At 52.7% G+C, this 24,341-nt stretch overlaps 1 pseudogene; it reads right to left on the bottom strand.

Annotated features, from left to right (window-relative positions):
* Positions 1 to 21,078: 21,078 nt before the first annotated feature.
* LOC128045465 (WW domain-binding protein 11-like) lies at positions 21,079 to 22,999 on the bottom strand (annotated as a pseudogene).
* Between the last annotated feature and the right edge of the window lie 1,342 nt (positions 23,000 to 24,341).

Below are 24,341 nucleotides of genomic sequence, written 5' to 3' on the forward strand. Positions count from 1 at the left end.
CTCCTCTCTGACTGCACCACAGGTGCTGACCCCTGAGCTGGTCACGTGTTGGATGAAGCACTGTGGCCTCATCACGCCCAACCGTGGCAGGCAGGGGACGTCACTGGCGTTGGTGATACAGCTGGGGACCTGGGTTCAGCTGTGAGTCCACAGCCGGATGCCTCTGTTGACACAGGGCCCCTTAGAAACAGCACCGGATGAACGCTGGGCCTTTCTCTTCATGCCTGTTTCAGCTCTCACTTAAGAAGGCACATGCGCTTTCCAGAGAAATGTTGGGAAGAAGTGGGGAAGAATTAAAAGGGAAGAAAACACCAGATGTATTGCAAACAGAATGCATTTTACAGTGAACACCTGTCCGACCCACTAGGAACTGCCAGTTAGATCTCACTAGTCACCTGTCTTCACTTCTCCACCCACTTCTCCGCCTTTTATCCTCCGTCCATCCTAGGTCGATGCCCATTCACAGCGTTTCTCCTTCTGGAGCAGAGCTCACACACAGTGAGTGCTTGAGCACTCGTGGAGCTTTGACACGGGCTACCCCGAACAGTGTGGGACGGACCGTGCAGAGACAAGGTTCCCGGGGCCCCTCCAGGTCCCCTGCCATTTTCCTGATGCGATCGTGGGTCCGACATGTCTCCACCAAGGGCTGGCCTGCCCGTGGCCTCACAGGACAGGATGCGTGACAGGCTCACCTGTCGAGACTCACCTGTGCGGTGGGGACAGGAGGGACCTCTGTGAACACTCCCTGTTCTCCACCCCTCCTGCCTGCGGGCTCCTCTGCAGCAGGATGTCTGGCTGCTGAGCGTCTGCTATGCCTCTTTTCTTCCTGAAAACGTCTGCTTCCATTGCCCCTGGGGGTCGGGGCTGCAGGGGCGGCACCGGCTTAGTTTTCTGGAGCTGCTGGGCATTCCCCCCGGCTTGTCTTCAATGTTCCCACCGGCGCTGTCAGCTGTGTGAATCCTGCCATTCTTCTTGTTGTGTGGTATTTACGCTTGACTCCCTATGGCTGGTCTGCTCAGTTTTTTCATGTGCTTATTTCCCAGCACTTGGCTTGGTGTTTGTTCAGGTGTTTTCACCGTTATTTTTTTCAGTTGTTTGTATTATTGAATTTCTGGTGTTATTTATTCTAGATGTCTGTCCTTTGTCAAATATGTTTTTGAGAATTATATATATCTTCAGTCAGAGCAGTGATTTGATGAGCAAAGATTTTAATTTTGATAAAGTCTAATCGTGAAAGCTATGATTTTTCCAGTAGTCATGTAGGGATGTGAGAATTGGACCATAAAGAAAGCTGAGTGCCGAAGAATTGATGCTTTTGAACTGTGGTGTTGGAGAAGACTCTTGAGAATCCCTTGAATAGCAAGGAGATCAAACCAGTCCATCCTAAAGGAAATCAGTCCTAAATATTCATTGGAAGGACTGATGCTGAAGCTGAAGCTCCAATACTTTGGCCACCTCATGTGAAGAACTGACTCACTGGAAAAGACCCTGATGCTGGGAAAGATTGAAGGCAGGAGGAGAAGGGGATGACAGAGGATGAGATGGTTGGATGGCATCACCGACCCAATGGACATGAGTTTAACTAAGCTCCGGGAGTTGGTGATGGACAGGGAAGCCTGGCGTGCTGTAGTCCCTGGGGTTGCAGAGTCAAACACGACTGACTGAACTGAGCTGAATCAACAGAAGTAATGTGAGTGTGTCCCTAATGCACGTTTACGTGGTTCATGTGTTCTTCCGGATTCCTGTATGTGTCACGTGAAATGTGGTGACTGTGCCCCCCATTGTGTAAGCCCACCACACACCCTGCTCTTTTGGTACAGGTGTTGCAGGCAGGACCTTGACACGAACTCTAAGTTGCGGTAGCTTTTTCTCTGAGCATCACATGCAGTTGATACTTTCCTGCAAAACCAGGGGCTGCATCTTGGTGTCCTGAACCCACACTGTGCAGCCTTTTGCTTTGTCACCACAACAAGGTTGGCCAGAGGGGAAGAATGCTGTGATGCAGGGTCTTCAGCAGCCTGGAAATTCCTGGAGATGGTGCTGTCTGGGCACCAATCGTCTGGTGTGGCTCCTGGCCCCACCATGGGGGAATCCAGCTAGACTGACAGGTCCCTGACCTCCAAACAGCCAAATGTCTCCTCGAAGTGTTCTGGGCACCCGTGTAACAGCATCTGGGCTGCTCACAGTCCATAGAATGTGAGAGTGGTCGGCTATACCTGTCTGCTTCCTGGCGGCAGGCAGCGTAATGAGGACTGTTGAATGGTTTTCAGTTTATGTTGACAAACAGCCTCAGCCAACCCACTGAGAGAATGGTGCTGTCTGCATTCGGGGGCTCTTCGCTTTAATGCAATTAGGTTTCCTCCCCCTTCAGTTTCCAAGCAAAGCAGTGGTTCTGCCATTAAAAGTCTGACACTTTAATTGGAGTTTCGATTAGAAATTTCAGGGTATGGAATTGTTACATGGCACCAGGTTTCGGTAGGAATGATGGCTTCACATATGAGTCATATGAAATCTTCATAGTTTTACTGGAGAGCTTTACTGAAGCCTAGTATGGGGGTTTTGAGGGTTTGTCCAAGACTGAGGAACAAACAATAATCTTCAGATCTCCACCCACCCTGGTAAATAGGCATGAAATTGAAAGGGAAAGTCCCACAGTCATGTCTGACTCTTTGCTTTCCATGGACTGCAGCCTGTCCCACTCCATGGAATTCTCCAGGCAAGAGTCCTGGGGTGGGTTGCTCTTCCTTCTCCAGGGGATCTTCCCAACCAGGGGATCGAGTCCAGGTGTCCCACATTACAGGCGGATTCTTTACCAGCTGAGCCACCAGGGAAGCCCAAATAGGCATGAGAGCGACCCAAACCGAAAATATCACCTCCAGTGGCATTTCTCCTAAAAGCACTGAAGTGGACCAATCAGCATTGCTAGATGGGAAGACGGGTAAGTGAAGGTCAAGGACATTGGCATCAAGAAGGACCTGGGAGAAGTACATGTGCAGGGCTGGCTCGTTACAGGGTTACACGTGCGTCACAGCCGACAGGCCTCTGCCTCTCGAGTCAGGACACTTCCTGACTGAGCCCGTGGGTGTTGGCGCTGCTGTGACCTATGTGAAATCGATGCTTCATTTCCTAGTGTGGGTTAAAAAGCGGTCACTGTGGGTTGGTGGTGGTGTTTCCCAAATTAAGCTGCCGACCGACCGGAGGTTCACAGAGGAGGTGTCCATCAGCGGAGAGAAGGCCCGCTCCATCCATGGTGAGGAGATGAAAAGTGGCCTCGGGACACTCTTCCCCACAGACTGCAGACGCCGGGCTTGGGGGGACCCGAGGGGCCTCCTCGCCTCAACCCAGGGCCAACCCGCCACCCTCCTTCCTGTAGCTGCCCCCACGCCCCCCACACTCCCCACGCCTGCCCGCCCCTCCCCACACCCCGCCCCGCCTTCCTCTAATCCAGCCGCCCTCCTTCCTGTAGCTGCCCCCACGCCCCCCACACTCCCCACGCCTGCCCCCTCCTCCCCCCGCCCCGCCCCGCCTTCCTCTAGTCCCGCCGCCCTCGGCCCGTCCTTCCCTCCTGGACCCTCCCACCTGCCGAGACCCCAGGGCCGGGCCTCCACCCTGCACAGCTCTGGGCCCGGGGATGTCAGGGGGGCCTGGTCCCCCACCCCGGGCCGCTCCCTCCCTCACCTGCGTCCCCTGCGGGGCGCCAGGCCGCCCTGACCCATCACTGTCTGACCGTCTCCCTCACGGGGTGGCTCATCTGCTCCTGTGTCTCCCGCTGAGGACCCCACATTACCCCTAGGTGCCCAGCCCCTGCTCACACTCCCACTGACCGTGACTCTGAAATCCAGGGACAGCTGTCCTATGACCCTGCCACCCCCAGCTCCTTGGTGTCACCAAACCTCACGGCGAAATGGATGAACCAGTGGGAAGTGTTTCTCACTTAATCACAGACACGCCCGCCTGACGGTGTGTAACGAGACCCCACACAAGTTCTGATGATAGTTGAAGGTGAAATGTATGTTCCGGTGCCACTTTTTGGCATTTTAACCGTTTTTTTCTCTCTTTCATCTGGCAGGTTTGCCTCTTCTGTGTTTCACTCACATGCTGGTTGACTTTGTCTCAGGTTCTCTCCAGATTCATCTCTGAGGGAGTGTCCTTTGCTTCCTGTTCTGAAAAGTTCCTCTGGCTTTATTCTTTACCTCACTCAAGGTCAGGGCTTGACGTCCGGGTTGGAGCAGGCCTGTGGCCCTGCGGTCGCTTTGCCTGGGTTTTCTGCCAATCGCGGCCTATTTGGGCCGCTGACACGATCCTGGCTTGTTTCCGCTCATCAGTCAGGTGCTGCTGCCCGTTGACTGGGGTTTACGAGTAATGACGTCTGTGTCGCTCGTACTTGGAGCTGCCCCATCGTGGGGTGCAGCCCACTCTGTCCCTGGGACCCCATTCCCGTTAGAATGTGTGGATTGGTTCAACTGTCCCTACAAAGAGTCGATGTGACTTAGCAACTGAACGGCAGCAAGAGGAGGGGAGCCCAGCTCTCAGCTGGTGTGTTTTTAGCTCCATTTTGGAAAAAGAAAGACAAGATGGAGAGAAGCATAGCTGTCACCCTGAGGAGTATCAAGGCAGCGATGGAGGTTTTAAATGACAGAGAAGTTGGTGTCCACACAGGGGGTACCACACGGCTGGCATTCAGAGGGAAGGTGCTGGAGACCATCACCCTCTTGGCAGTTCAGCGACCCCACAGGCAGGTCAGCCGAGTGGCCCCTGCTTGCCGCTCACTCCTGCCGTCTGGGGTGAAGTCTGGGGCTGCAGTTGCATTTGCCCATCAGGCGGCCGTAACAGAGTGTTATGGATGCAGTGCGAACAACACACATTTCCCGTCTCCCGTCCTGGAGGCTGGAACCCAAGACCCAGGCGTGGGCAGGACCGGTCCCCCTGAGGCCTCGCCCCTTGGCCTGTGGACGGCCGTCTCCTGCCCGTGTCCTCACTTGGCCACCCCGTGTGTGTGGGTCTCTATGTCCTGACCTCCTCTTCCCACAAGGACACCGGGTCTATTGGATCAGGGCCCACCTGAATGGCCTCATTTAACTCAATTCTCTGTTCAAAGACCTTGCTGTCACAGGCAGGCCCGATGGGAGGTGCTGGGGGCAGGGCTGCCACACATGTGTCTGAGGGGCAGAATCTGGGCATCACGCCAGCCAGAGGCATTGCGGCCTTTGTGTGAAAGTGAGAGACCGGTATCCCCCACGGTTCTGGGGCTGAGCTCCCGGGGCAGAACCACGGCCTGCCTGAGGACTGAAACACTTGCGCCTACAGCTCCTGGGGAAGGAAGTGGATTTGGAACTCGAGTTGGGACCTGGCTTAGTGTGTGGATGGCACCCACAGGCCGAGCAGACCCGCTCCAAAGTGGCCATGTCCTGGCGCCCTGCACTAAGCCAGGGCTCCCAGAATGAAGCCTCTCCCAAGTTCCTGTTAGGGCATGTCTGCCAAGCGGGGGGTTTGTGATCCACGTGGTGATGGTTGGAGCCGGAGGCATGGTGCAGACTTGTGGGTACTGAGCACAGATGTGGGCAGGATGAGATGACACGCTCAGACGCGTCTATGCACGGGTCAGCACACGAGTGTCCCTTCAGGCATCGATGCCTCGCTCCGAGTATCTTGGAGGTCCTTGGTGTTTATTTACTGGACACCTTCCACCATTGCCTCCCACACGCGAGCCGCAGCTGTGGGTGTTTGGGACCGCCTGAGTTTCTGTAACAGCAAAGAACATTTGCGGTTCACGCTACTTCTGCGTTATTCCCACATCTGCCCCCTTTGCCCTGGGATCACTAGATCTTCCCTGCTTACACCTCGGCCTCCCTCGTCGAGGGGGTGCGTCTGCCCAAGTGAGCTCTGTTACCTCTGATCAGCCTGAGAGGCGGTGCGGTTCTGAGAACTCCAGCCCGGACAAGAGCAGTGGAGGGGCGCGGACATGGCCTTGGATCTGTCATCCCAGGAACAGACGTTGACTGTGGAATGGTGAAAGTGCTGACTTTGACCCGGACTCTGACTCTGACCCCAAGCCTAACCCTTCCGATCTCATCTGCCCCATAGACACACAAGCTCCTCTTTAGTGGGGAAGACTTTTACTTTGAAAAATACTCTGACAGTAGGTAAGGTTCAGTTACTCAAGAAATACCTGCCTTCAGGCCCTGTGTGAAGCATTTCGGGGGCGCATCAGGTGAGCCGGTGAAGCAGGCTTGGGGATTGCCCGGCCTTGTAATGTTCCTTCACTGGTCCAGGTGCGCGCCCAGCGTGGATGGGTACAGAGAGCACTTTCCCGCAGAGGATTCAGTTGGCGGAGGCGACTCACCGTCCTTGCGGGGCGGGCGGAGGGTGTTCAGGAGGGCGGGACGCGGCCGGCGAAGGGGTGCGGGCGGTCACAGGCCCGTCGGTCGGGCGCCCTCTCCCCTGACCTCCGAGTCTCCGCCGCAGACACGGCTGAGCTCACCCGCCCCTCCCGCCGGCAGGAGGAAGGCGCCCGGAAAACGTCCGCTTTGGGGAACTCTGTCTCTGGGGTCCGTCTACCTGAGGGCAGCCTCGGGGTCCGTCAGGGCTCTGTGCCCGCCCCCGCTTCCCTCCGACGAGCGCTCGGCCCGCCGGCCGCAGCGGCCTCTCCGCGGTCCGCTCCGCGCTCGCCCCGCCTCCGCGCTCGCCCCGCCTCCGCGCTCGCCCCGCCTCCGCGCTCGCCCCGCCTCCGCGCTCGCCCCGCCTCCGCGCTCGCCCCTCCCCGCGCTGCCGGCACCGCCCCTCCCCGCGCTGCCGGCACCGCCCCTCCCCGCGCTGCCGGCACCGCCCCTCCCCGCGCTGCCGGCTCCGCCCCTCCCCGCGCTGCCGGCACCGCGCCGCCCCGGCTCCGCCCCTCCCGGCTCCGCCCCTCCCGGCTCCGCCCCGGCGTCTTCGGGCGGGGAGGGAGACCAGGGGGCGCTTCTGCCCGCCCTGGGGTCTCGGCGTGAGGGCTCTGCGCCGGGCGTCCCAGCGCAGGGGCGGGCCGGCTCCCTGCGGCCGGCTCCAGGGGCCTCGCTGGCTGGGTCCCGCCCCTCAGGCCTCTCAGCTTCAGGGATGTGACATGAACGCCCTTTGTGGTGAGAAAGGAAGCGGAGGAGAGGAAAGGCTCAGCCCGTGATCAGGAAAGCTGCAGTCGCAGGAGAGGGGAGGGGCCTCCCGGGGGGCGGTGGGCAGGGGCCGGGTGCGGCCACCCAGTGTGGGCCCTGCCAGGCACCTGGCGTCTCAGGCCCCGTGCCCCTGCTGTGACGTCCGCTGGTCCCACTGAGACCCCACACGCTGCAGCCGTGGGCCCGGGCCAGACCGGGGGGCGGGGGGGGGGGTGTCCCTCGGAGGGGCAGACCGGGCGCTGTCGTTCTCCCAGGCTCTTGCTTCTCCTCTCAGCACTTCCCTCTGTCACCTGTTTATGAATCTTGTCTCCCCAGAGCCCCTCCCCGCCCCCCGCCCCCCAAGCCAAGCCCAGGCAGCATCTCAGGGAGGGGGCGAGGCCACCGGTTACCACAGTCACAGTACCCGCATCTCAGCTCAGCGGCCACGGTGACTGGCAACAAGATGACGTCATGACCTCTGACCCCTCAGCAGGAGGCCCTGCGTTGGAGGGAAGGAGAGTTACTGACGTCAGTGGGCGGTGGTCAGGCTAACTGCCCTGGAAGTGAGCCTGGGGACCTGCAGGAAGGGGGAGCAGTGATCCCTGGCTCCCCTGAGCTGTAGACGCTCTCCTTGCCCACCTGGACCTGGGCCTGTTCCACTTCCCTCGGCTCATGAGGCTCATCAGGGGCTCATATCAGCCCCCAAGAGCCAAGGTCAGCAGAGCGGGGACACAGTCCTGCCTTTTACTAGTGAGTACACGTCAAATGATCGATGATGATTAAGTGCTCACAACAAATGCCTGGAGGATCGAGCGGCTTTCTGTAGGGCTCGTCCTCCTGCTTCAGGGGAGGAAGGCCCATCCCCGGCTTCCTGCCGGTCCCGCATCTGTTTGTGAGCTTTGCACCTCCTCCGGGCTCTGGCATCTGTCACCTCCATGCAACACGGTACGGCACGCTAATCCGTGCCTAGTGTGCTAATTTGTGCAGTTTTTTAAAAAGAATTGTCTGCTCGTGTCCTCTGCCCATTTTCCACTGAGGATTTGTGCTTGCTTCACACTTGCACACGTGATTATAAACACCTGCTTCAGGGGCAGTCCACGACACTGCATTTGATGGTGAAACTCTTTAAACTTCACATTTTGAGTTGGCAGTGACAGGAACACACGTGCTGCCCTGCTGACCTTGTCACTCGAGGAGAACAGGGTTTCTGGAGGCGATTAGCAAGTGAACACTGAGGGTCTCAGTGCATTTGAACTACTCCTGCACCCAAAAAGATTTGAGCCGGTTTTCCATAAAATGCTCCTGTAAATAACTACACGAAAATAGAAATGCATACTGAAAATTACTAGAGAGGGTGAGAAGATGCTGACACCAAAACCACGCCAGAAGCAGGTTCCTGCAGTTGACGTTCAGATTAGTTCTAAAATTTTTAGCTATCAAGGCAAAGACACATCATCTTCAAATGCAAGTGCATTCATTTCTAAATTCGTTGCACCAGCTAAGCTTCGGCCCAATTCTCATAAAGACTGGGAAAGCGACTTTAATCCTTCTAGAAAGTATCAGAGCCACCATGCTCTCTGGTGTTTAACTTTTTCCAGGCAACGCAGCTCGCTGTGCCCTCTGGCAGCCCTCTGGCTTCATCTGACCTGAGCAGGCACACTGGTTCTTCAAGGGTGATTTTGTTTCTATTTATTTTTGGTTATATTATGTTGGCTTGAAGCACTGAGCAGATCTCCTGGGACAATTAAGCCATGTTCATTAAGAAAGATTTAGCTGAGTCACCAATATTCTTATTTGGGCTCTGAAAGAATGCGGACTACAGCACTATGTGGAAAAGGCTGAAGTCAGGATCTTCTAACAGGAATACTTGCATGAATGGCTGGCAACTTTTTTTTACTAAGAATGAGAATGCGTGGCCTCTGTCGCTGCATATTGTATGTTAATTATCACCTTTTTTAAAACTAAGAATGCCTGATTGTTAACGAAAGTAAAGAGACAAGACCCTTGGGTGTTATTAATGGCTCTGAAGAACCCATAATCTGTTGGTGTGCTTACATTTTAAAGATCAAAACTTATAATGAAAGCAGATAAGAAAAGAGGCATATTCATGTTTATCCAATTAAATCAATTTCTCTTTTTTGTGTTTAACTATCACAGGGGTCAAACCCTATGGTTTTCCCAGTAGTCACGTACAGATGTGAGAGTTGGCCCCTAAAGAAGGCTGAACACTGAAAATTGATGCTTTTGAACTGTGGTGTTGGAGAAGACTCTTGAGAGTCCCTTGTACAGCAAGGAGATCAAACCAGTCAATCCTAAAGGAAATCAACCCTGAATATACATTGGAAGGACTGGTGCTAAAGCTCCAATACTTTGGCCACCTGATGGGAAGACCTGACTCATTGGAAAAAACCCTGATGCTGCAAAAGACTGAAGGCAGGAGGAGAAGGGGATGATAAAGGAGGAGATGGTTGGATGGTATCACTGACTTAATGGACATGTGTGGGGCCCTAAATGGGAAACCTTGAAGGGTTAGCTTTGCGGTTTAGAGCTAAGATGGCGCCTGGCGGAAGAGATGAGGGCGTGGCCTAAGTTGTTTGTTAAAACTTTTGATTGGCGCTCTTGATTTCCATGCACGTGGACAGCGCGTGATCACCATAGACTGTTGTTGCAATGAAGCGCATGACGACTTGACCTTTACCGTGATTGGTGCAACTGTGGCATATTACAATTTGGCCTTTAACGTGATTCGTGCAACCCTCGAAAAACCCCCTTGCTTGCCTATATAAACCAAGAGTTTGTGGCAATAAAGTGGAGCTACTTAGACGGAACCCCCATCACGTCTGATTGTCTCTCGCTCGCGGAGGGGCTGGGTTGGCGGACAGCAGGCTCACCTCTCCTCGGGACCCCTCAGCTTTGCTGAGGGAAGTTCCACTGCCTCTCTTTCTGTGGAGCACCCCCTGCAGACATGAACTTGAGTAAACTCTGGGAGATGGAGAAGGACAGGGAAGCCTCACATGCTGCAGTTCATGGGGCTGCAGAGTCAGACATGACTCAGCAAGTGATCAAGTGTCAGCAAACTATGAATCCTGGCCTGAATCGAGTCCATCGGTATTTGTGTAAATAAAGTTTTATTGGCACTCAGCCATGCTTGTTGGTCGTATCCCCTGTGTTACTATGAGCTTCAAGGGCAGCCCTAAGCTGCTGTGACCGAGACCACATGGACCTGGAGGAGAAGTTTACGCCTGGCCCTTTGCAAGAAACCGTGCTGCCCCAGCTTCATCATGTAGCTTTCATAGCTAATCTAGGATTTTCCAGCACTTAACCTGATCTAGCACTGGAAATACAAAGGTGAGGGAAAGCTCCTCATGGGCTCCCTCAGGCCCTGAGAGAGACACGGTCAGACCCCTCCCACATGAGGCTGAGCACAGTGGTGGTGAGCATGAGGAGCAGAGGGTCCTGGGTGGCACAGAGGGCTGACAGGCTAGTGAGGGGCTGGGGACACCTCTGCTTAGAGTTGCAGGGTGAGCAGGCATTCTCCAGAAGACGATAACAGGCTGGAGCAGAACGTCCCAGTGTCTCAGCTCTGGGGGCAAGGAGAGACCCTGGGGCACTCGAGGAGTGGAAGAGGGGAGCTGGAGCCTGGAGACAGCCTGAGCTCAGGGCAGGACAGAGATGGTAAAGGCTGAGGCTGAGTCCCGCAGAGCCCACTGATCATGGTGAGGACGTTATTCAGACCAAAAGGAAGTCATGGAAGGTTTTTAGGTGCAGGCCTGATGTGACCAAGCATCACTGTGAAGCGTTACTCCTCGCTGCAGTGAGAAGAGTGGATGGCGGTTCGTGAGCGCTGATACGGGCGGGTCGTTTTCTCCTGCAGTAGTCCAGGCAGGAGGACATCATCCCCGGACTGAGCAGGCTCGGAGCTGCAGAGAGGGGATGACTCTTGCTGCTCATCCCTCCCTCCATCCTTTCATCATCCACATACCCATCTACGCATCCGTGGACCCACACACTGACCACCCTCTGTCTACCCACCCACCCATCCAGCTGTTCATAGTTTCATCACCCACCCACCCTCCTCCATCCACCCGCCCACCCTCCTCCATCCACCCGCCCACCCTCCTCCATCCACCCACCCACCCTCCTCCATCCACCCGCTCACCCTCGTCCATCCACCCGCTCACCCTCGTCCATCCACCCGCCCACCCTCCTCCATCCACCCGCTCACCCTCCTCCATCCACCCGCCCACCACCCTCCATCCACCCACTCACCCTCCTCCATCCACCCGCCCACCCTCCTCCATCCACCCACCCACCCTCCTCCATCCACCCACTCACCCTCCTTCATCCACGCACCCACCCTCCTCCATCCACCCACCCACCCTCCTCCATCCACCCACCCACCATCCTCCATCCACCCACCCCCCCTCCTCCATCCACCCACCCACCATCCTCCATCCACCCACTCACCCTCCTTCTACACTCACCCATACATCCACCCTCCACCCACCCACCCACCCACCCACCCATCTATCCCCTAGTGCCAACCAGGTCCTCGCACATGAGCTGCCCACATCTGCCCCACATGGCCCTGGCACAGGGCCATGCACCTCTGTGGAGGGGGAAGGGGCTGAGGCGATGGCAGAGACCCAGAGGCTGGTGCTGGCCCTTAATGGCCTGGGTGGTGTCTGGGGTCAAACTGGAGTGGCCAGAGCCCACACCTCTGAGGTCAGCCTCTGTGCAGTCCCTGTGGGCACGTGCACTGCGGAAATACAGACCCAGGGCTGACCCCTTTGTCAGAGGCAGCAGGAAATAGGGTGTATCAGAACCAATAGGCTCTACTGTCTATTGTCGATCAATTATCTATTATCTGTCTAGAGACTGCTTTATGTTAAGGAAATAGCCCACACAACTGTAGGGCTGGCAAGTAAGAAATCTGCAGGGAAGACCAGCAGCTGGAGACCCGGGGACAAGCTGATGCTGCAGCTGGAGTCAGGCTGTGGTTGGGCACAGACCCCTCTTTCTTGGGGAAGCTCAGTGTTTCCTCATAAGGCCTTCAGCTGACTCGAGGAGGCCCCCACGTTATGGAGGATGACCTGCTCTACTCAAAGTCTGCAGACTTAATTATCAGTTCCATCTAAAAACATCTTCATGGTGACGTCTAGGTGGTGTTTGACCCCAAACAGTCCTGCGGTGCTATGGTCTGAATGTTCGTGTCCACCCAAATTCATACATTGGGCTCCTAACCCTCAGAGTAATAGTGTAAGGAGGTGAGGACTTGGGGAGGTGATGAGTCATGAGGATGGGGCCCAATGAATGGGGTTAGTGCCCTTAGAAAAGAGACTCCAGGGAGGTTACTGGGAGAGGTCAGCATCTGCAACTGTGAGGCCAGCCTTCACAGGAACCCAACCAGGTCAGCACTTTAATCTCAGGCATCTGGCCTCCAGGTTGTGAGACTTAACTGCTGTTTATAAATATCTAGCATATATAGCTTGCCATAGAAAGATACACAGCCTAGCCAAGGTGACATAAAATGAACCATCAGGTATGGGTTTAATCGCCACCTGATTTTTACATTTTCCCAATGGATCAAAAGTTTTCTTTGGGCTGGATTATTCTCCAGCCTGAGGTTGGTACCTTGGCGGGGACACATCAGTGAAGTGTGAGTGGCAGGCGGCGGGTGGGTGGTCCAGCCCTACAGCCACGGTCCTTCATGGTGATGCTCTCCTCCAGGACTGACCTCTGAGCCCTTGGCCACCACCTATGGCCAGCACAGGGCGAGGGGAGGGGACAGCCTGAGCAGAGGCTGACCTGCCTGCACTGGGTGGAAGGGGGCCTGGAGGTGTGTAGCTGGGCCACACTGTCCTGTTCAGAGCATCTCACCCCAGTGGCGCCTCTGCAGCCCACCTGGAACAGTGCAGACTCCGGAAGTTGTAAGCGTGTTTGTAGCGGTGGCATTTAGACAGCAGGAGGCATCTAGCTTGTGCTCACAAAGAGGAGGCGCTTTACTGTGGACGATTATCTGTGCTCCTTTTTTTTTTGCCAAGAAATAAAATAGGAAAGTATTAAAACCTTTCCAGTTTTGTATTTTATCTGAGGATTCATCTGTGAAGAAACACTGAATAAAATGTCTTTGCAACCAAAGGAAAGACTCCTTATCTCCTTGCATTTGGAGTAATTACCCTGTGTCTTGCATTATGGTATTAGGAAATGGACCAGAAAGCATGCTGATTGAATATCATTTTAGAAACAAGCTCATAGGATGTGTTTGGCACCCAGCTCTGCTCACTGAAGCAATTTGGCAGGAGGGACAGGACCTCCTGAAGGGTGGGAAGTCGTGGCTGGAGCCTGGGAAGGCCGCATGCAGACCACATGCTGGTGGGGAGGTCTTCTGAGGCTCTGGTTCCACTGCCATGGACAAGGCTGGGAGCCCGGGAGCTCAGAGTAGATCCTCGCAGCCCTGGCTCCTAAGCCAAGAGACACAGAAGCACAGAGACAGAGAGAATGAGACAGAGACAGGGAGAGGGGCTCCCAGGGGCTCTGTAACCAGGAGAGCGACCCCATTCATGGGGCTCCACCCACACGACCTCCGCACCTCCCCAAGGCCCCACCTTCTGACAGCTGGGCCCTGCCCACCGCAGCACAGCTGCGGGTCCGGTGCCTCCCGCTGCCCTTGCCGAGGCGTGGTGAGAGCCCAGCTGGAGAGGGAAGCCAAGGCAGAGGAAGGCACAGCCCTGTCCCCAAGCTCACGCACGGCTGTGTCCCCAGGGACGCTCTCAGCTCAGTTTGCTCAGTCTGGAATTTGAGATCACGTAATTAAAAGCAGAAAAGCACATGGTATACACGGAGATGTCGAGGGCTTCTCCCGTGCCTCAGATGGTAAAGAATCTGGCTGCAATGCAGGAGACCCAGGTTCAATCCCTGGGTCAGGAAGATCCCTGGAGAAGGGAATGGCAACGCACGCCAGTATTCTTGCCTGAATTCCATGGACAGGGGCATCTGTTAGGATACAGTCCGTGGGGTCGCAAGAGTCTAATAAAACTAAACCACCACCCCACCACACCAAGATTTCACCATTATTACACAGTTGAGGGTGTGGGTCTCTCAAAGGAAAAATATATGCAAAGATATATCTGACTTAAATGAAACCATTTTTTTGTTTTCAGGGTAAAAAATGTGAGGTGTCAAAACATGCCTGAATTCACATCTGTAAGATCTCTTTTGAGACCTCAGTTTTTCTTGATTATTAAAGCTGTCACTTTAAACAAAGAATTAAACAAGAGATAAAGATTGAAATTTTGCCCACAGGGAAATAAAAGCACTCTGAAAAGGATTAAGGGACTCTTCTCTTCACACTTTGGTCTATTAGGGGCCAGGCGCAGGCGTCTGCTTCTGTGTGCGGGGTGGCCGCAGAGGGTCAGTGGAGACGTGGCCCTGCCTGCGGTCCAGCTCCGCCCAGCGCAGCGGTGTGCCCCGGGCAGCCCAGGCTGGAGAACCGGGCTGCGGGGGCTGCGGGGGCTGCGGGGGCTGCGGGTGGGGTGGGGTGGGGGCAGGCCGGTAGGTCGGCCTCACCATCAGGACAGAGACTCTGACTCCCGGAGACAGGACAAGAATCGAGTCACTCTCAGGGGGTGACCGGCTTGGGAGCGGGGGCCCAGGACTGGAAGCAGGGGAGGCAGGCAGCTCCCCCTCAGGAGGGGCTCCGGGCAGCGGCCCCGAGGGGGGTCTCCAGGGCTCCTGCCTGGCCTCACACCCTGAGTTCAACCCCAAGGAAGCCGAGGGCTGCCTTCCCTGCGTGTCGATGGCTGCCACCCTCTCCTGGCCCCGCTCCCCAGCCGGGCTCTCCCCCGGGGGACGGGGCGGGGGTCCACTGCACACGGCCGCCTCCTCCCGGGACAGGCCTTTCCCTGGTAGGGACCAGCCGGCTGGCTGCTCCAAAGCACCCAGGTGGGCTGGGACTGCTCCCACCCGGGGCAGCGGGGCGGGGAAGGCAGGACCCCGGCTGGACCGCGCAGCTGCCTTGTCACTTCAGTTACTGTCAAGACTCTCCCAGACTCGGAGGCCTGGCCTGGGGTCTCCGTTGTGCTCGGGGTGGCCTGTGCCTCCCCGAGGACTGAGGAGCTGGGGGTTCCCCAGGCACCTGGACTCACCTGGAGCCTGACCGCGGATGCCAGGTCCCCCCAGGCTGGGCCCACAGGTGGGCGCTCTAGGTGAGACCCGCTGGTGTGGAAGGGATGGGGAGGAGCAGGGTGCAGAGTGGCCTGGGGTCCTCACTTCTCGGGGACTCACACTAGTGTGTGAAGGCACACTGGTCACTTCCTAGGCCTGCGGAGAATCATAGGGAAAATCCCGCACCTTGGCGGCTGGTGCTCTTCTAACAGTCCGCAAAGGGGCCTCGCAAGGCCCTTCTGGCGGAATTCCTTTCTGCTTCTCCAGCAGCTACTCCACATGGCCAGACTGCGCCACTCCCAGGTTCTTTCCCGACTCAGGCAGCGCAGAAGCCAGTCTCTCCTCTCACAGAGGAAATCGTGTGATCCACTGGCTCCATCTCCTCAGCCTCCAAAAACCTGCAAGCTTTTCCTCCCTGGCATGAGAGGGTGTTTCTGTCTCCTTCTCAAGGATACCTGTCCCACATCCTCTCCCACCTTCCCCCCATGCTCCTACCGCGGCTGATTCACATTCTGTCTCTAATTGCACTTTTCAGTTCGGTCGCTGAGTCATGTCCAACTCTTTGCGACCTCGTGGACTGCAGCACACCAGGCTTCCCTGTCCTTCACTGATCCTGAAGTTCGCTCAAACTCATGTTCATTGAGTGGGTGATGCCATCCAACCATCTCCTCCTCTGTCGTCCCCTTCTCCTCCTGTCCTCAATCTTTCCCAGCATCAGGGTCTCCCAATGAGTCAGCTCTTTGCATTAGGGGGCAAAAGTACTGAAGTTTCAGCTTCAACATCAGTCCTTTCAATGAATATTCAGGGTTGATTTCTTTTAGAATTGACTGGTTTGATCTCCTTGCTGTCCAAGGGACTCTGAAGAGTCTTTTCCAAGACTCAGCCTTATTTATGGTCTAGCTTTCACATCCATACATGACTACTGGAAAAACCATAGCTTTGACTATATGGACATTAGTCAGCAAAGTGATGTTTCTGCTTTTTAATATGCTATCTAGGTTGGTCATAGCTTTTCTTCTAAGGAGCAAGGGTCTTTTAATTTCATGGCTGCAGTCACCGTCTGCAGTGATTTTGGAGCCCAAGAAAATAAAGTATGTCACTGTTTTCATTGTTTCCCCACCTATTTGCCATGAAGTGATGGGACCAGATGCCATGATCTTAGTTTTCTGAGTGTTGAGTTTCAAGCCAACTTTTTCACTCTCCTCTTTCATTTTCATCAAGAGGCTCTTCAGCTCCTCCACTTTCTGCCATCATTGTGGTTCAGTTCAGTTCAGTCGGTCAGTTGTGTCCGACTCTTTGCAACCCCATGAATCGCAGCATGCCAGGCCTCCCTGTCCATCACCAACTCCCGGAATTCACTCAGACTCACGTCCATCGAGTCTGTGATGCCATCCAGCCATCTCATCCTCGGTCGTCCCCTTCTCCTCCTGCCCCCAATCCCTCCCAGCATCAGAGTTTTTTCCAATGAGTCAACTCTTCCCATGAGGTGGCCAAAGTATTGGAGTTTCCAGCTTTAGCATCATTCCTTCCAAAGAAATCTCAGGGCTGATCTCCTTCGGAATGGACTGGTTGGATCTCCTTGCGGTCCAAGGGACTCTCAAGAGCCTTCTCCAACACCACAGTTTAAAAGCATCAATTCTTCGGCGCTCAGCCTTCTTCACAGTCCAACTCTCACATCCATACATGACCACTGGAAAAACCATAGCCTTGACTAGACGGACCTTAGTCGGCAAAGTAATGTCTCTGCTTTTGAATATGCTATCTAGGTCGGTCATAACTTCTCTTCCAAGGAGTAAGTGTCTTTTAATTTCATGGCTGTGGTCACCATCTGCAGTGATTTTGGAGCCCAAAAAAATAAAGTCTGACACTGCTTCCACTGTTTCCCCATCTATTTCCCATGAAGTGATGGAACCAGATGCCATGATCTTCCTTTTCTGAATGTTGAGCTTTAAGCCAACATTTTCACTCTCCTCAGTCACTTTCATCAAGAGCCTTTTTAGTTCCTCTTCACTTTCTGCCATAAGGGTGGTGTCATCTGCATATCTGAGGTTATTGATATTTCTCCCGGCAATCTTGATTCCAGCTTGTGCTTCTTCCAGTCCAGCGTTTCTCATGATGTACTCTGCATAGAAGTTAAATAAGCAGGGTGACAATATACAGCCTTGACATACTCCTTTTCCTATTTGGAACCAGTCTGTTGTTCCATGTCCAGTTCTAACTGTTGCTTCCTGACCTACATACAGATTTCTCAAGAGGCAGGTCAGGTGGTCTGGTATTCCCATCTCTCTCAGAATTTTCCACAGTTTTTTGTGATCCACAGTCAAAGGCTTTGGCATAGTCAATAAAGCAGAAATAGATGTTTTTCTGTAACTCTCTTGCTTTTTCCACGATCCAGTGGATGTTGGCAATTTGATCTCTGGTTCCTCTGCCTTTTCTAAAACCAGCTTGAACATCAGGAAGTTCACGGTTCACGTATTGCTGAAGCCTGGCTTGAAGAATTTTGAGCATTACTTTACTAGCATGTGAGATGAGTGCGATTGTGCGGTAGTTTGAGCATTCTTTGGCATTGCCTTTCTTTGGGATTGGAATGAAAACTGACCTTTTCCAGTCTTGTGGCCACTGCTGAGTTTTCCAAATTTGGGGGCATATTGAGTGCAGCACTTTCACAGCATCATCTTTCAGGATTTGAAAGACCTCAACTGGAATTCCATCACCTCCACTAGCTTTGTTCGTAGTGATGCTTTCTAAGGCCCACTTGACTTCACATTCCAGGATGTCTGGCTCTAGATGAGTGATCACACCATCGCGATTATCTGGGCCGTGAAGATTTTTTTGTATAGTTCTTCTGTATATTCTTGCCACCTCTTCTTAATATCTTCTGCTTCTGTTAGGTCCATACCATTTCTGTCCTTTATCGAGCCCATCTATGCATGAAATGTTCCCTTGGTACCTCTGATTTTCTTGACGAGATCTCTAGTCCTTCCCATTCTGTTCTTTTCCTCTATTTCTTTGCATTGATCGCTGAAGAAGGCTTTCTTATCTCTTCTTGCTATTCTTTAGAACTCTGCATTCAGATGTTATATCTTTCCGTTTCTCCTTTGCTTTTCCTTTCTCTTCTTTCCACAGCTATTTGTAAGGCCTCCCCAGACAGCCATTTTGCTTTTTTGCATTTCTTTTCCATGGGGATGGTCTTGATCCCTGTCTCCTGTACAATGTCACGAACCTCACTCCATAGTTCATCAGGCACTCTATCTATCAGATCTAGGCTCTTAAATCTATTTCTCACTTCCACTGTATAATCATAAGGGATTTGATTGAGGTCATACCTGAATGGTCTAGTGGTTTTCCCTACTTTCTTCAATTTAAGTCTGAATTTGGTAATAAGGAGTTCATGATCTGAGCCACAGTCAGCTCCTGGTCTTGTTTTTGTTGACTGTATAGAGCTTCTCCATCTTTGGCTGCAAAGAATGTAATCAATCTGATTTTGGTGTTGATCATCTGGTGATGTCTATGTGTAGAGTCTTCTTTTGTGTTGTTGGAAGAGGATGTTTGCTATGACCAGTGCATTTTCTTGGCAAAACTCTATTAGTCTTTGCCCTGCTTCATTCCGCATTCCAAGTCCAAATTTGCCTGTTACTCCAGGTGTTTCTTGACTTCCTACTTTTGCATTCCAATCCCCTATAATGAAAAGGACATCTTTTTTAGGTGTTAGTTCTAAAAGGTCTTGTAGGTCTTCATAGCGGAGAAGGCAATGACACCCCACTCCAGTACTCTTGCCTGGAAAATCCCATGGATGGAGGAGCCTGGAAGGGTGCAGTCCGTGGGGTCGCTGAGGGTCGGGCACGACTGAGCAACTTCACTTCCACTTTTCACTTTCATGCACTGGAGAAGGAAATGGCAACCCGCTCCGGTGTTCTTGCCTGGAGAATCCCAGGGACGGGGAAGCCTGGTGGGCTGCTGTCTATCGGGTTGCACAGAGTCGGACACGACTGAAACGACTTAGCAGCAGGTCTTCATAGAACCGTTCAACTTCAGCTTCTTCAGCGTTATTGGTTGGGGCATAGACTTGGATTACCGTGATATTGAATGGTTTGCCTTGGAGACGAACAGAGATCATTCTGTCGTTTTTGAGATTGCATCCAAGTACTGCATTTCAGAATCTTTTGTTGACCTTGATGGCTACTCCATTTCTTCTGAGGGATTCCTGCCTGCGGTAGTAGATACAATGGTCGTCTGAGTTAAATTCACCCATTCCAGTCCATTTTAGTTCGCTGATTCCTAGAATGTCGACATTCACTCTTGCCATCTCTTGTTTGACCACTTCCAATTTGCCTTGATTCATGGACCAGACATTCCAGGTTCCTATGTAATATTGCTCTTTACAGCATCGGACCTTGCTTCTATCACCAGTTACATCCACAACTGGTATTGTTTTTGCTTTGGCTCCATCCTTTCATTCTTTCCAGAGTTATTTCTCCACTGGTATCCAGTAATGTGTTGGGCACCTACTGACCTGGGGAGTTTCTCTTTTGGTATCCTATCATTTTGTTTTTTCATACTGTTCATGGGGTTCTCAAGGCAAGAATACTGAAGTGGTTTGCCATTCCCTTCTCCAGTGGACCACATTCTGTCAGACCTCTCCACCATGACCCGCCCGCCCTGGGTTGCCCCGAGGGCATGGCTTAGTTTCATTGAGTTAGACAAGGCTGTATTCCTAGTGTGATTGTATTGACTAGTTTTCTGTGAGTATGGTTTCTGTGTGTCTGCCCTCTGATGCCCTCTTGCAACACCTACCATCTTACTTGGGTTTCTCTTACCTTGGGCGTGGGGTATCTCTTCACGACTGCTCCAGCAAAGCACAGCCGCTGCTCCTTACCTTGGACGAGGGGTATATCCTCACCACCGCCCTTCCTGACCTTCAATGTGGGATGGCTCCTCTAGGCCCTCCTGCACCCACGCAGCCACTGCTCCTTGGACATGAGGTCGCTCCTCCTGGCTGCCGGCCCTGGCCTTGGGCGTGGGGTTGCTCTAGATTATTGATGTTCCTACCAGAAATCTTGATTCCAGATTGTGCTTCATCTAGTCCGGCATTTCACATGATGCACTCTGCGTATAAGTTAAATAAGCAGGGTGACAATACACAGCCTTGATGTAGTTCAATGTTCCATGTCTGGTTTTAACTGTTGTTTCTTTCTTTCTTTTTTTTTGGTGTAGAACATTTATTTATTCATTCCATGGAACACTCAAAGTTTAGGTCAGAGGGAGTTTTAATCAAAGAATCGTGCATTTTCTTCCCACATATATCGCTTTGTATTAGGATATGACAATGTGATCCATTTCACTACAATATTGCAAAATATTTACAAGGAAATATTAAAAATAACTCAAACATGAAAGGCAAGATGTTGTGAAATAAATTGGTTTTTCCGGAAATCTCTACTCCAGTGCCAATAGCACACAATAAGAGAGCCAAAACAAGTAACAAAGTTCCCCTTGATCACAAGTTTCTGAGGAATTGGAGTAGGGGAAGGAATCTGATGAAAATGGTGGTATGAAAGGGGATGGATGCTATTAGCAGCACTGCTTCTATAACCAATTTATTTTGCATGAAATACCCTCTCTTTTATATGCAGTAAATTCTGAACAAGGCTAAACTTTAAGATATTCCTTGGAATGAAATTAAAAATACCCTGACAGTGAAAGCAACTCTTCCACCTAAGCTGAGTAAGAGCCTCTTTCTCCATGAACCACTGATGTGAACAGAAGGCTGATCTAGCATCCAAAGCTGTCACAGCAGCCCTTCCATCTCTTTCATGAAAGCCTCGCGGACATCGTCCTTAGTCTGCACCGACATGGGAACAGATGGGCCAGATTTGGGTGCTGTTTTGGCGAGAGGCCCAGCAGAATCATCCTCCGACTTTCTCTGGGCAGCAGCATCAGCCCCTTTATCCTCCTGATGCACCAGCAGTGCGGCTGGCACGAATTGTGTGATCTCTGCCTTGGGATTAGTGATCTGTGGCTTGGCACTGACGGTTGCCATGGCTTTTGTCTCGATGGTGGCTGCGCTTGTGTCATCCGCCTTGGGTCACTGGATCAAGTTGAGGGGAGCACTTAGAACCCCTGGCTTGGGTAAGGGAGCTGGTGGGAAGAGCCCTGGTGGGGCAGGTCCAAGAGGAGGCACCAGAGGTGGGCGCATCATGCCAGGACGGGGTGGAGGGATACCTGGAGGTGCAGGGGGAGGTAGCCGTGGTGGGGGTCCCCGAGGAGGAGGGCCAGGAGGCAGACCTGGGGGTGGGCCAGGAGGAGGGCCAGGGGGTCGACCGGGTGGTGGGCCTGGAGGTAAAAGGTGGGGCAGAGGCCCTCGGAGTCCTGGCACTCCAGGCAGTCTCAGGAACGGAGGAGCTCCTGGAGGTGGTCCAAGAGGAAGGCCTGCAGGTGGTCCAGGTGGCCGTAAAGGTGGAGCAGGTGGCGGCCGAAGCGGAGGTGGTCCTGGCATGCGGGGTGCGTGTATCTGAGACGGAGCAACAGACTGTGGAGGGCTTGCTGCTGGGAAGCTGCAGACGTGCTGTCAGAGAGAGGTTCCTCCTTATGCTGTTTCTGTGATTGCTTTTCCACTTTGGGATCGTCCCAATCTTCACCATCATCCTCTGAAAATTCCTCGACTTCTCGTCCCTCCTCAGGGATTTCCTGACCTGCCATTCGAAGCATCATGGCTAGGAGAGGAGTCAGCTCCTTCATGTTCTTCTTTCTAGATTTTCCAGGCATATCTGCAAACCGTACAATGAGACCTGGTTTTTTTTTTTTTCTTTCTTCATTGTTGTCTCTCTCTGTGTCATCACGGTGCACAAATGCATCCCCTTCACTTTCTCCATCTGATCTGTCACTGTGGCTGTCTTCAGGACTGTCGTCATGCTTATCCTGGTCCGTGTCTTCAGGACAGCCATCGTCTTCACTGGTGCTAGAAACATCATCGTCATGACCCCGCTGAGCACGTTCAGGACTATATAACATGTCTTCATCTCGCCTCCGAGCGGGAAGATCCAGGGCAAAGCCCACTTTGCGGCCATACATTTGTAAGACTTGAGGAGGAGGTGGACCCGGGGGAGGACATGGAGGTTTCCTGCCAGGGGGCAGACGTGGAACGCCATGTCCAAGAAGAGGAAGTATAGAAACTGCCCGAGTTGGAGGTCCATAGGCTGAGGTCTTCTTAAGGATGGAGCGTGACTGGGCCCCAGGGAGCGGAATGTCCTGGATCAAGATGTTGGGAGGAGCACGTGGCATATCTTGCAGAGGGATAGCCTCTGCTTCCACATGCTGGGCACTCTTGACAGCATCAAACTGCTGGCTAAGTGGAGCCCTCTTCTGCTCATGTTCTACTTCTAGCTTTCTGAATTCTTCGTAAAAATCTGGATTCTCTTTCTCATAGAGTCATACAATACGTTCAAATGTTTCACGTAGCTTTTTACACTTCTCTTTCAGCACTTTCTCAGTTAACTGTGGCTGCTGCACTGGGTCAAACTCCATTTCATCCAGTTTCTCCATGTCCCGGACAATTCGCTTGGGACCCTTCACTGTTAAAACTGCAGCTCGTGCCATTGTGCGCTGCCTCTTGTTCTTCTTTAAGCCTCTTTCCGAGCTTCTTTTCTGGCTTGGTCTGCAGGGTTCGTGATATTCCCGCTTTTGGTGGAGGAAGTGGCTCTCTGCCCCATGTTGACAATGTGTTTGATTTACTTGCTTGTTTAAAAAATAAAACCTAAAACACGCTTCTGCTGGGCTCCTGGGGCTGAGAGAAGCGGGGAAGGGATGAATCTCGGCCCGTTTGATTTTGTAAGGGCCTTCCCCTCTGCTTTTTGGTCAACCATCCAACCACCGCCATCCTGAAACCTCCTGTTGCTTCTTGACCTACACACAGATTTCTCAGAAGGCAGGTAAGGTTGTCTGGTATTCCCATGTCTTTAGGAATTTTCCACAGTTTGTTATGATCCACAGAGTCAAAGGCTTTAGTGTAGTCAATAAAGCAGACATTTTTCTGGAATTCCCTTGCTGGGAATGGTCCAACGGATGTTGGGAATTTGATCTCTGCTTCCTCTGCCTTTTCTAAATCCAGCTTGTACATCTGAAAGTTTTTGGTTCACATACTGTTGAAGCCTAGCTTGGAAGATTTTGAGCATTACTTTGCTAGCGTGTGAAATGAGTACAATTGTGTGGTAGTTGGAACATTCTTTATCATTGCCCTTCTTTGGGATTGGAATGAAAACTGACCTTTTCCAGTCCTGTGGCCACTGTTGAGTTTTCTAAATTTGCTGGCATATTGAGTGCAGCACTTTCACAGCATCATCTTTTAGGATTTGAAATAGCTCAGCTGGAATTCCATCACCTCCACTAGCTTTGTTTGTAGTAATGCTTCCTAAGTCCCACTTGACTTCACACTCCAGGATGTCTGGCTGTAGGTGAGTGACCACACCATCGTGTTTGTTTGGATCATTAAGACCTTTTTTGTATAGTTCTTCTGTGTATTGTTGCCACCTCTTCTCAATACCTTCTGCTTCTGTTAGATCCATACCGTTTCTGTCCTTTATTGGGCTCATTTTGCATGAAATGTTCCCTTGGTATCTCTAATTTTCTTGAAGAGATCTCTAGTCTTTCCCATTCGATTGTTTTCCTCTATTTCTTTGCATTGCTCAATTAAGAAGGCTTTCTCTCTCCTTGCTATTCTTTGAAACTCTGCATACAGATGGGTGTATCTTTCCTTTCCTCTTTGCCTTTTGTTCCTCTATCTCAGCTATTACTCAGCACTTCTCAGTAAACATGGGCATTTGCACAGGACACTTCTTCCCACCCATGCCTCCAGCCACCGTCATGGCTGGCAGTCTGGCTGACAGCCAGGCCAGGAGAACATCAGTCCATGCCCCTCAGCCCCTGGTTCCAGGTAGAACCTGAGCAGCTCTGGTCCCCAAGCCCCTGCCTCCATGGGGGATAATGTTCTATACGATGGCCTACACTGCAGGTCCTTGCCTCACTGTGTAGTGTCATGCCTAAGGTCTTGTTCAT

This window comes from Budorcas taxicolor, chromosome 3 (genome assembly GCF_023091745.1).
Source record: "Budorcas taxicolor isolate Tak-1 chromosome 3, Takin1.1, whole genome shotgun sequence".
In the NCBI taxonomy this organism is placed as follows: Eukaryota; Metazoa; Chordata; class Mammalia; order Artiodactyla; family Bovidae; genus Budorcas; species Budorcas taxicolor.